We start from the raw sequence: 12,310 nt of genomic DNA, 5'->3' as shown, positions 1-12,310 counted from the left end.
TCTCTCTCTCTCTCATACACACACACACACTCTCTCTCTCTCTCTCTCTCTCTCTCTCTCTCTCCCATACTCACAATCACTTACAGTCTTTCTTTCTCTCGATTCAATTCAATTCAAGAGCTTTATTGGCATGACTGCATACAATACAACGTTGCCAAAGCATGTTTACATAAAATGTACAATCACAATTAATACAAATAAATAATTATTATTTAAAAAAAAAAAAGTCATAGATAGTAACAATGTGGTATATAAATATATGGAAGGTTCATTGTCAATTATTAAAAAATTAAATATTGGTTATGTGAGACAGGGGGTTCACATTACTGTGGAGCTCATGACAGGCTGATACATATTTTGCTGCCAGTCTACAGCAGTCCTTCCTCTCACCCAGTAGAACTGAGAGTCTGTCCAGATCATTTAGACGGTGGAATTCTAGGAATATTTGTGTTAAATAATGGTCTCTAAGACTTTGGTTATGGTTGCACTGGATCAGGAAATGTAGCTCTGTCTCTACTGTTCCCTGGTGACAGAGGAAGCACAGCCTCTCCTCTCTGGGCCGTCAGGTCCGTCTGTGCCGGCCGACTTATACTGCCAGGTTGTGTTCACTCAGTCTGTATTTAGTTAAAGTTTTCCTCAGTGTTTTTTTCATACATCAACATGATTGGACAAAACCTGATTGGACAAAACCGTTTGCCACGGTGTACTGTCTGTTTAGTGATACATATGTTTCTAATTTGTTCTGTGATTTTGTTAGTTTTTCCCAGTGATCTCTATATTTTTCTTTTTCTTTCATAATGATTTGGTTGGGTCTGATTATCAGAGATCCTGAGTTTTGAGGCTGATGTTGTCGTTGTGTAATGACCTGGGTGGGTGATGGTTCACCCAGCCTCTGGACAAGTAAGCAGAGGGGACTCCCTTGTGGGTTCAACTCCTGACAGCATAGGGCTTAGTAGGAATATGAGAGTGGGTCACTTGTTTTAATATGATTCCCGAAATGTAGGGCTCGTTTTTGGATATTTATTATTGGAGGGTATTGGCCTAATTCAGCTCTAAATGCAGAGTTGGGAGCTTTTCTCTGCACTTGGAGGATACTCTTGCAGAACTGTGTATGTAAGATTTAAATTGCGTGTTTGTCCCATTTTGTCCAATCATGTTGAATTTGTGGACCCCACACCTTGCTGCCATATAGTGCAATTGGTTCAATGATAGATTGGAACATTTTGAGCCATGTTTTTACTGTAGATCAACTTGTATAGATTTTTTTGATGGCATAGAAAGCCCTTTTTGCTTTGTCTCTCAGTTCATTCACAGCCAAGTTAAAATTACCTGTGATTGAAATATTTAGTCCTAAATATGTATAATTTGTTGTTTCTTTAATAGGGTTGTCAGGGTTATAGGGTGTGAAAATAGTGCTGTCTCTCTGTGGCCTGGATCTTTTTTGAAAAATTAGTACTTATTGTTTCGGTTTGATTTACAGTCAGGGCCCATGTTTGACAGTATTTGTCTAATTCTGTCAGGTGTTGCTGTAATCCCTCTTTTGTGGGAGACAGTAGGACCAGGTCGTCAGCATAAAATAGACATTTTATTTCAGTGTCTTGTAATTTCAGGCCAGGTGCAGTGGAGTTCTCTATTTGTTTTGACAATTCATTTATGTACTGAATAGTGTCAGGCTAAGGTTACAGCCCTGCCTTACTCCACGTCTCTGAAAGAAAGATTCTGTTTTCTTTGTTCCAATTTTAGTTGAGCACCTCCCGTTAGTGTACATTGATTTGATCAGATCATATGTTTTCCCTCCGATACCACTTTCAAGTAATGTTAGGAAAAGGCCGTTGTGCCAGACTGAATCGAAGGCTTTTTGGAAATCCACAAAGCAGGCCTAAATCTTTGTAATATTTTTGTGCACATAGTTGTCAATTAGTGTATTTAATGTGAATATATAATCTGTTGTTCTAAATTTAGGTAGGAATCCAATTTGGCTGTTGCTTAATAAATTATGTTATGTGATGAAGTCTATGATCCTTGAATTTACAATGCTACATAAGACCTTCCCTACACATGAATATATACAGATCCCATGGTAATTTTGTGGGTCTGTCTTGTCTCCACTCTTAAATATGGGACTTTTTAGTCCATCATTCCATACAGTGCCCTCCGCAAGTATTGGCACCCTTAGTGAATGTGCCCAAAACAGGCTATGAAAAAATATTTGTTTACTGTTTATCCTCTTGGTCTTTCACTCAAATTATTTACAAAAATCTTACCTTTTCATTGAAATACAATTAATGAAAGAAAACTTTGTTTTTTTCATTAAATAAATACTATTCTCCTAAACAGGTGTGCCACAATTATTGGCACCCCTTAATGTAATGTTTTGAGCAGCCTCCCTTTGCCAAGATAACAGCTCCAAGTCTTCTCCTATAATGCATGATGAGGTTGGTGAACACATGGCACAGACCTGAGACCATTCCTACATACAGTATCTCTGCAGATCCTTCAGATTCTGAGGTCAACACATTTGCAGATTCGGCTTCAGCTCTTCCCACAGATTTTCTATTGGGTTTAGGTCTGGGGACTGTGATGGCCACGGCAAAACCTTTATTCTGCTGTCGGTGAACCATTTTTGTGTTGATTTTGAGGTGTGCTTCGGATCATTGTCCTGCTGGGAGGTCCAACCACGGCCCACTTTAAGCTTCCTAGAGGGGGGCTGTTAGGTTTTTGTTTAATATCTGCTGGTATTTGATGGAGTACATGATACCATGTATCCTAACAAGATGTCCAGGGCCTTTGGAAGAAAAAAAGCCCAACAACATCAGAGATCCGCCACCATACTTCAATGTGGGTATGGGTTGCTCTTCTGTATGGCTATCTTTCTGTCTACGCCAAACCCACCTTTGATGTTTGTTGCCAAGAAGCCTTATTTTGGTCTCATCTGACCATATAACTCTAATATAAAAGTCTGACTTCAGGGGTGCAAACTCGTCACCTTTTGGCGAAATTCGCCGTTTTTAATCCAAAATAGGTCACTTGTGTGATTCGTGTAGATCTGCAATAAAAATATTGGGGGGGTCCTCCAAGTAATCTGCGAACGCAAGCTGTCCTGAATATTTTTTTCAACCTTGTTCGTTTGGCCATCCCATGTCATCTGGACAGGCACGCTTTTTAAGGCATTTACGGTAACGTGTGACGTTGGGAAAGCTGCAGGAACGTTATGCTATCTAACGTAGGCTAACGAGCTAATGTCAGACATTTGGCTGACAGACGCATTGCAATTCACATCTACCGTTTTTGCTGATTACAATAACTGTGTTACCGTATAGTACAGTTTCGATTTCTCTGTAACTTTTGAAAAATCTAAGCATGAAAACACCGAAAAATGTAAATTTACATAAAAGACACGGTCGCCAGCCGAGTTCGGTCCGGAGATTAGCTGTCCATTTTCCAGCTCACTTTTTCTTGCACGCCCCCTTCATTGAGGCAGAGGATACATTCGCCTCCCCTTTGTGTTTTTCTGACAGATCAGCAAGATTAAATAGCTTCTACACATACGTGAAATACATTACCTTTTATATGGATACAAACGAAATATAATAAGTTTCTACAATTATTTCAGTGATGACAAACAATGAGAAAGCAAAAGGCATGCGCTCAACCCAGTCTGTGACTGGGATGAGGTGCAGCTCGTCGCTGCCTGTCCTCGCGAGTAGCCTCTCTGTTTGAACAGGACATGCTTAAATTCAGCGATTTTGATTGTAAAAATGATCAGAATCATACAAATATTACATTTAAATCAGAGATCAGTTGATACATTTCAATATTTATTTTATCTTATCATTATTTGTTTTTTAACTTTTCAACATTTTGTTTTTAACTTTTCATGAGGCTCTGCCTCTCCTGACTGCACATGTGTATGTAATGTGGTTGGGTTGGCCTGTGCCCGTGCAACATTCAACTCAGTAATGTTTATGATTAAACTGCTACCAGAGCACAAAATTGTTTACAACAGCACAAAGTTCTTCATAGATCTAGCCTCTTAATTAAGCTGTCAAAGTGCACCAGATTGATGCATTGAACTTTAAAATGTGCAAAATATATTCCCCGGGGAGTATGCCCCGGACCCTCCCAGGGGGGTTCGCATCGTCCGTCACCTTTTCCATCCCTGATGAGTTTGCACCCCTGTGACTTACATTTGGCAAACTGTAGGCACTTTAGTTTGTTGTTGATTGACAGCAGAGGCTTTTTTCTGATAACCCTCAAAACAACTTGTGGTGATGTAGGTACAGTCTGATGGTAGTTTGGAGACTTTCTGACCCCAGGACTTAACTAACCTCTGCAATTATCCAGCTGTGATCCTTGGAGATTCTTTTACCAGTCGAACCATCCTCCTCACGGTGCGTGGGGTTAATTTACAGATAGGTCCTCTTCTAGGCTGATTCCTGACATCTCCTGTCGCTTTTAACTTCTTAACTATTGCCCTGATTGTGGAAGTGGGTATTTCCAACTGTTTAGATATTTTCTTATTTCCCTAAATCCGGATTTCAGCAGCTCAACAACTTTTTGTCGCACTTTGACACTGAGTTCTTTTGTCTTTCCCATCTTGATTAATGACTAAGGGTATTTGGCATGGGTAACCTCATATTTATACCTCAGTGAAGCAGGAAGCCATGGTTGACCACTTAAGAGTTCCTAATGAAACAGGTGAACTCAAAAATGTAAAACATGACTGGTAATATACTTCAGTTAGATTTTAATTATATATATTTTCTAGGGGTGCCAATAATTGTGGCACCCATGTTTTGGAGAAAAATATTTTATGTAATGTCAAAATGATTATTTCTTTCAAGAATTTTACTTCGATGAAAAGGTAAGATTTTTGTGAATATTTTGAGGGAAAGACCAAGATGACAAATAGCAAAGATATATATTTTTCATAGCCTGTTTTGGTCACATTCACTAAGGGTGCCAATAATTGTGGAGGGCACTGTATATCAGGAAAGAAGCCAGCTCTAAGTACTAAATTTAAACATTTTAGGATGGCTGATTTGCATTTATCGTCCGTGTGTTTGAGCATCTCTTTGAGGATGCCGTCCGGTCCACAAGCTTTTCTACACTTTAAGTTTTTTCAGTTTTTGATCTAATTAGTTTTCTGTAATTTCATAATCTAAAGGGTTCTGGTAGTCCTTAAACAGGGTATATACAGCAATCCTTAAGTTAAATTTAATACCTTTTTAATACCTTTTTTACTACCTTCTGAATTTTTTTAAAACCATCACAACACTGAGTTGCAAGTGTTTATCAGCGACCTTTCTAACGTTTAGGCAGATTTTGACATAACACTAAAAACAATATAATAGATTTAGAGACTCACTGATGGTGACCACATATTGCACACATGTATTTAATTTTGTGAATAAGAATAAAACAAACTTAATTAAATGTGCAATGGAGAGATAGTTCCAGCACACTTGCTGATCAGTTCACAAACAGGCATCCACTGGTGAACTGCTATAATTCATTTTTTAACATAAACCAGCACAGTTCATGATTCAAAATTTTGAACAAAGTTCACAGCTCCAAGTTCAGTTCTTTTTTTCGATATGTGGCAAGCTATATTTTTTCTAAATTATTTCCACAACCCATATAGAACCACAGACAGAAATTATTATTAGGATTAACTGCTCTTGCCGACCGCGCATTACATTTTTATGTTTAGTGGATTGCATATGCGACCGAAGTGCATTAGCTCCCATCCAGTTGACATTGATGTTTTTTTTACAAACCGAACAATAAGCCTGCCGGTTATTCCCTACTTCAGGCCTGAGCCAGTCCGTAAACGCTGAGTCTTGTCAGAAAACTTGCATTTGCCCGTTGAAGATATGCTAAGCAAGTCAAAAACGTAAACCAGCCAGTTGGCTATGGGCTACCCAGTTGAAGCGTGCAAAGTGTTTGAGATGTCGAACGACCACTGAATGTGACGTCAGCATCAAACATACAACGTTTAGACTGATACGGAAGATCTTTCATTATGTGCCCAGCTTTGCTAAAGCCTGCATTTAAACGAACTAACGCGAACTTAAGGCGAGACACGGCAGGTGAAATATCGATTTTTTCATGCCCTGGTCAAATTTCAGATTTTGGGCTAGTTTGCCTCTTTAACTTGTTATCTTTCATACTACCATAAAGAAAACATCAAAATTACACATTTAAGTGTCTGTTTCACGGCATTTAGTTCAGCCGCGGCATCCATTTTCTCCTAACTTTACCAAGAATTCTCCCTTGAACCACGTTCAGCGTTTCGTCTTTTTACACGACATCTGTCATGCCTGGAATGACTTTAACGCTATGAGACTCGATCAGAAGGCTGTGTAATCCAAATATGGGCATTTCCTTTCTTTTCAGCAACCAATCCTGACTTTCTGAAGGGATTAATTGGCTGACGGCGCTTTTCTGCTAACGTGATTCGCTCAGTGCCCCACGTGTTGTCTTTAAATGCGGTTTTCTCAAAATGAGTGTTTTTTCATTTTTAGGTACACATTTCTCAGCCTATGTAGAACCTAGGTACACCACACTTCCCAGTTTCACACATAGCATTGTTATGAAGACATCTACAGATGGATTTATTTATAAATTGTTCCTGACCAGATTTATGGGTCATTTTACCTGGAAATCATGGCGAAAATAGGGTTTTTAAGGCCACGGATAGTATATTTTGATTTCCCAGGTCATAAAAGCAGATATCCTAAAATCCATCTGAGTATTTTTTGTCATTTGATATATAAACAAAATAAAAAAAGAATTTTGGTCCTGGCTTCATCACAGTTTAAGATTCATGTACCTGAAATATATGCAAAAACGTGCATATTTAATGAGATCCAGCCTAATTAGCAAAATTCTAAAACTTGTAATACATTTTTTTCTTGTAATGATGTATGTAGTCAACTGGTAAAGTTTCATGGTGATCCCTTGTATTTAAATTTTTTACCCTATTCACCTGCCATGTCTCGCCTTAAGCAGATATAATTCCAATCAGAATAGGACACTTGATAGTCTGAAAAAATAATACCTATTTACAAAAAAATAATACCTCTAAAACCACATTTAACACTTTTAATGGCCTTAAATTTCGAGGGCTGAGAATCAAGAGGGCGTAAGTGCCATTTCACCAACTTTACAGGAGAGCCAAAACAAAAAATGACCATAGTTTGCTCTTACTTTCTGTACTGATTTCACCTATTTAAAGCACATCTATTAATACAGATGGTTGATACAATACTTAATGAATAATAATTTATCTAAGTAAGGTATATAAATATATTCTTCATTTCTAAATTCAAGAAATAGTCACATACGCCCTTTTGGCGCCAATGTTTTCATTTTATTTGGATAACATACGGGCATACAGTGGGGAAAATAAGTATTTAAACCCCTTGCGATTTCACATGTTTGGCCACTTGCAAAGAAATGTGTGATCTAGAATTGTAATGGTAGGTGTATATTAACAGTGAGAAACAGAATATCAACAAAAAAATCCAGAAAAATGCATTTTATAACATTTATGACTTTATTTGCATTTGATGCAAAAAATAAGTAATAATGACTTAGTACTTGGTGGAATAACCCTTATTGGCAAGTACAGAAGTCAGACGTTTCTTGTAGTTGGTCACCAGGTTTACAAACATCTCAGGAGGGATTTTGGTCCACTCCTCTTTCCAGATTCTCTCCAAATCTTGAAGGTTGTGTTTTCAATGGGAGGGAATGAGGGAATGAGGTTCAAGCCCAATATTCCACGTTACATGGCCCCATCCATAGTCCCCTTGATGCGGTGGAGTCGTCCTGTACCCTTGGCAGAGAAAGCCCCAAAGCATAATGTTTCCACCTCCATGCTTGATGGTGGGTATGATGTACTCTTGGGGTCATATTCAGCATCCCCCCCCCTGTCAAACACGGCAAGTCGAGTTGATGCCAAAGAGCTTGATTTTGGTATCATCTGATCACATTCTGTCTCCCAATCCTCCCTAGAATCATTCAAGTGTGCAATGGTAAACTTCAGATGGCCCTGTACATGCGCTTCCTTGAGCAGGGGGACCTTGCGAGTGCTGCAATACTTCAAAAAATTACGGCGTGGTGTGTTGCCAATGGTTTTCTTGGTGACTCTGGTCCCAACTGCCTTGAGATCATTCACAAGCTCCCCCTGTGTAGTTCTAGGGTTATTCTGCACCTTTCGAATGATCACTGATTCCGCACGAGGGGATATCTTGCATGGATTCCCAGACCTAGAGCGGGTGACAGTTGTTTGGTGTTGCTTCCATTTATGAATAATCGCACCAATAGTTATCTGCTTCTCATCAAGCTGCTTGCCGGTGGTTTTGTAGCCCATTCCAGCCTTGTGCAGGTCTACAATCTTATCTCTGACGTCCTTGGACAGCTCTTTGGTCTTGCCCATGGTGGTGAGGTTTAAGGTGTGAAGTATGATTCTTTGGACAGGTTTCTTTTATACAGGTCACCAGTTGAGATCAGTTATACCTTGTTAGACCTAATGAGGACTAATCTGTGTGCTTTTTGGGCACATAACTGGCCAGTGGGAGCCAGAATTCTTGCTGTTTGCTTGGGGGTTCAAATACTTATTTTTTGCATCAAATGCAAATAAAGCCACAAATCTTATAAAATTCAGTTTTTTTGATTTTTTTGTTGATATTCTGTTTCTCACTGTTAAAATACACATACCATTAAAATTCTAGTTCACACATTTCTTTGCAAGTGGCCAAACTTGTGAAGTCGGCAGGGGTTCAAATACTTATTTTCCCCACTGTATCTGATAATTTCATGAGCAGAAAAGAACATGAATGTGCTTTTAATAGAGCAACAGTCATTTTTACACAATAAAAACATTAAACAATATTTATATTAACAATATTAATATTTATGTTATTTCAACGCTATGTATTTTTGATTCGTTACACCAATAGAATAGACATAAAGTATAATCATACAATACAATGAACATCAATGATAATTGAATAATTAAATCATTAAATATTTAATTCAATTGATTAATTTAATGTAATCTAAATTATTGTTAAAATCTGATGGGAATTCATGTTTTCAAGTATTTGGAATATGCACAACAGTATTCATGAATTAATGAGATTGACTAAACAAATCGTGAACAAAATATGAAAAAGTTATAGTATATTACAATTGTTATTATAAAGTATTATTTAAATTATTGTTTAAATCTGATTCCATACTATCAGTGGACTAGACAACAATAGGAATTAATGTTTTCAAGTATTTGGAGTATGCACAACAATATTCATGAATTAATGACATTGACTAAACGAATCATGTGAACAAAGAGAACAATGTATTAAAAAATATAGTACATACGAAATATTTAGTGGTTTAATTGCTACTATGCATTACATCTCACTTCATTCAGAAACCTTCAGAGACTGGTAAAAGTCAAGATAGGAGCTGGGGATACTACCATTTGTGCACAGTGTGACCAGGTCTTTTTTTTTACTGCACTGATCCCTGGTTGAGATTTGTTCAACTTTTTAGGCCCAATTGCACGTGAACCTCTTGTCTCCTGTTTCCCAACTTCAAGAATGCGGAATTCATCACTATTAATTGCATACTTGAATTGTATACATCTAGGATTTTCCTCGGTGTAGCGCAGCCATTTTATTTTCTGCCAGCGGACACTGTCTCTCTCAGTGTCTTTGGTTCTGTTTCGCATTACTTGTTGGGTAAAAGACTTGAAGTCCAGGAAGTCAGTATGGCCCAGCTCTATCACATTATATGGTTTGTTCTTCCTTGCCATCCTTACAAGTGTGTAGTATCCCTGTGGACTGTATACAGGCACATTTTTTCTCGCAGTCTCAATAGCTGCATGGACACTCTCACATTCCATTTGGCTGTGTCCAGACTCCATGAATTTATGGTCAATAATAGAAATGGGCAGGTTTTTCACAGCATGGAGACACATGGCACTGAAACCGGCATTTCTGTTCTGTCCTCCACATGTGTCAGAGTACAGCACTACATGATCAGTGTCTGAAAGTGAGGACAGATACTTGAACATGCATGTACTACTCTCTGAGGAACCACGTCCTCCCTCACCTTCATGCCACATGTAACAATTTGCTTCCTTTCCCCCTAACTCATACACGGTCAGATTGTAGGTGCTTAGCTTCCTTGAGTAAAAGAGACTGCTCACATTACTCCATGGTGTGGTAAGCACTTGCTCAAGATCAAAAGTGACTGCCTTGAATGTAGACTCTTGTTGTGCTTGTCTCTTATCTTGTTCTTTGTGATCTCGGGCCTGTATCTTTCTGTTCTGGTGTGTATTGTATTCTTCTAGATGGATTTCTTTGTCACTGTCATTTAAATGCTTGTAGCATTCACAGTACTTGCATGCATCTTTTGTGGGTTGGTGAAAGCCTAAGTTGAATTCTGTGTTGAATATATGCCGGTATAAACTAAGTTTCTCTGCACTGACTTTCCATTCCTCATTGCATTTGCTGACATAGAGGTCATATATCTTTGAAACATTCAAATTCTCCCCAAGGTATTGCCTTGCTGTGTCTTTTCGGCAGTAGTGTGACTCGATTGTTGGGAAAGACTTAATGTGATTTCTGATTAGATTTTTTCTCTCTTCTGAGATTTTGATACCAGGGCTATGCTTTCCATGAGTGCTTTTCAGTGGTGGACAGTAACGAAGTAAATGTAATTCGTTCCTGTACTTAAGTAACAGATCTTTGTATCTGTACTTTACTCAAGTATTTCTATTTGGTGAGACTTTATACTTTCACTCCACTACATTTCAAAGTGAAAATTCGTACTTTTTACTCCGTTACATTTAGTAAAGCCTCTCGTTCCTTTTTCCCAAAGCGAATCAAATAATGAAAGGTCAGAGTGAGTTCACAATCACACCAATCAGGGATTAGCGCTATTTGCTCTGAAGTCCTTTTGGTTTTGTCAGTTTGGTTCGTTCGTTGAGCGTGAGCTACGTTGAATTCTGCTGCATTTTGAGGCTGTTTTATGCTCAAGCTTAGCCTACGTAACGCTAAATGATGGAAGAAACAATCAACGGAGTTTCTGCTCAGGCTCACATTTAAAAATGCTTGCCTTTTATAAGGGCACAAGATGTCGCAAACTTTTATCATGCAGTTCTTGACAAACTCCCTCGGTAAAGGTATCACTACATACTTCTTTACAGTCTTCGGTGCAGACCGGTATGCTCTGTAATTTTGTGCATCTTCTGCAAAAACTAGTTCCTGTAATGACGTTTCTTTTCTTCACGTTTGATCTGAGGTCAAGTGTTTTGTATTTGTACCTAGGGTTGTGTAGTAGCTAGGGAGTATCACTGCTAACACTAGTCTTCAGCACAAACTAGCATAACTAGTTCAAGTGTTGTTGTTTTTGTACCTAGGGTTGTGTAGGGAATATCACTGCTAACACTAGTCTCCATCACAAACTATTACAACACCACATTCTCTGATTTTGTGGAACTAGTTCCTGTAATGGTATTTATCATACTTTGAAACATAAATCAGGAATTATGAGTTTAAGGGTAACACAGACCGACAGATGTGATGTGTCACATTTCTGTATAATTAAATGTGCAACTAAGTTACAAATAAATGTAAAATTAAATAATTGTTCTGTTGTATTTCATAACCACTTTGTCTTACCTAATGGCAAAAGATAGCTTTCAATGTGTTGTGCTTATACACTTTTAAATAGATAGTAGTATTTTCATCTTATATCAGTTGATTGACCCCGAGCTTTGATGTGAAAATGATAAAAGGCCATTAGAACCATCATTCATTAAAGTACTTTTACTTTTAATACTTAAGTATATTTGAAGGCAAATACTTTTATACTTCTACTTAAGTGGAAATTCAAAGTGCATACTTCTACTTTTACTGGAGTAATATTTTACACCAGGTATCTATACTTTGACTTAAGTACATAGTTAGTGTACTTCGTCCACCACTGGTGCTTTTTGGAGAGATTCCTAGATTTGTGGAGGACTGACCATTCCCTGCTGTCCTGGCAAACTTCTCAGAGATATCTAGGGTTTTCAGGAAGAAATCCTTGCAGGTTCGAACTTGCTTTCCCTGTGTAGTTAGTTTGTATTCAATTGAGTTCTGCCGCTTTGATACAGTATGTGTTGTCTGCCTCTGCTTAATCTTGGTAACCATGTGGTTTAGGATGAAGTCTTTCTGACGAGAAACATCTCCCATTGACCAGAACTGGTCAAAGAGGTTTTGCCTCTTGGACTGAGGGAAGTTCTTATTACATT

The 12,310-nt window shown here is 38.1% G+C and overlaps 1 pseudogene across 1 annotated transcript in view; it reads left to right on the top strand.

The window, feature by feature from the left end:
* Nucleotides 1–12,310, top strand: part of LOC308382138 (MICAL-like protein 2) — a 72,307-nt pseudogene that overhangs the window by 34,419 nt on the left and 25,578 nt on the right. The window lies entirely within an intron of this gene.

This window comes from Sprattus sprattus, assembly GCF_963457725.1.
Source record: "Sprattus sprattus genome assembly, chromosome: 21".
Taxonomy (NCBI): Eukaryota; Metazoa; Chordata; class Actinopteri; order Clupeiformes; family Clupeidae; genus Sprattus; species Sprattus sprattus.
Note: the sequence above shows the minus strand (reverse complement) of the source record. Positions and strands in the feature narration are given on the sequence as shown.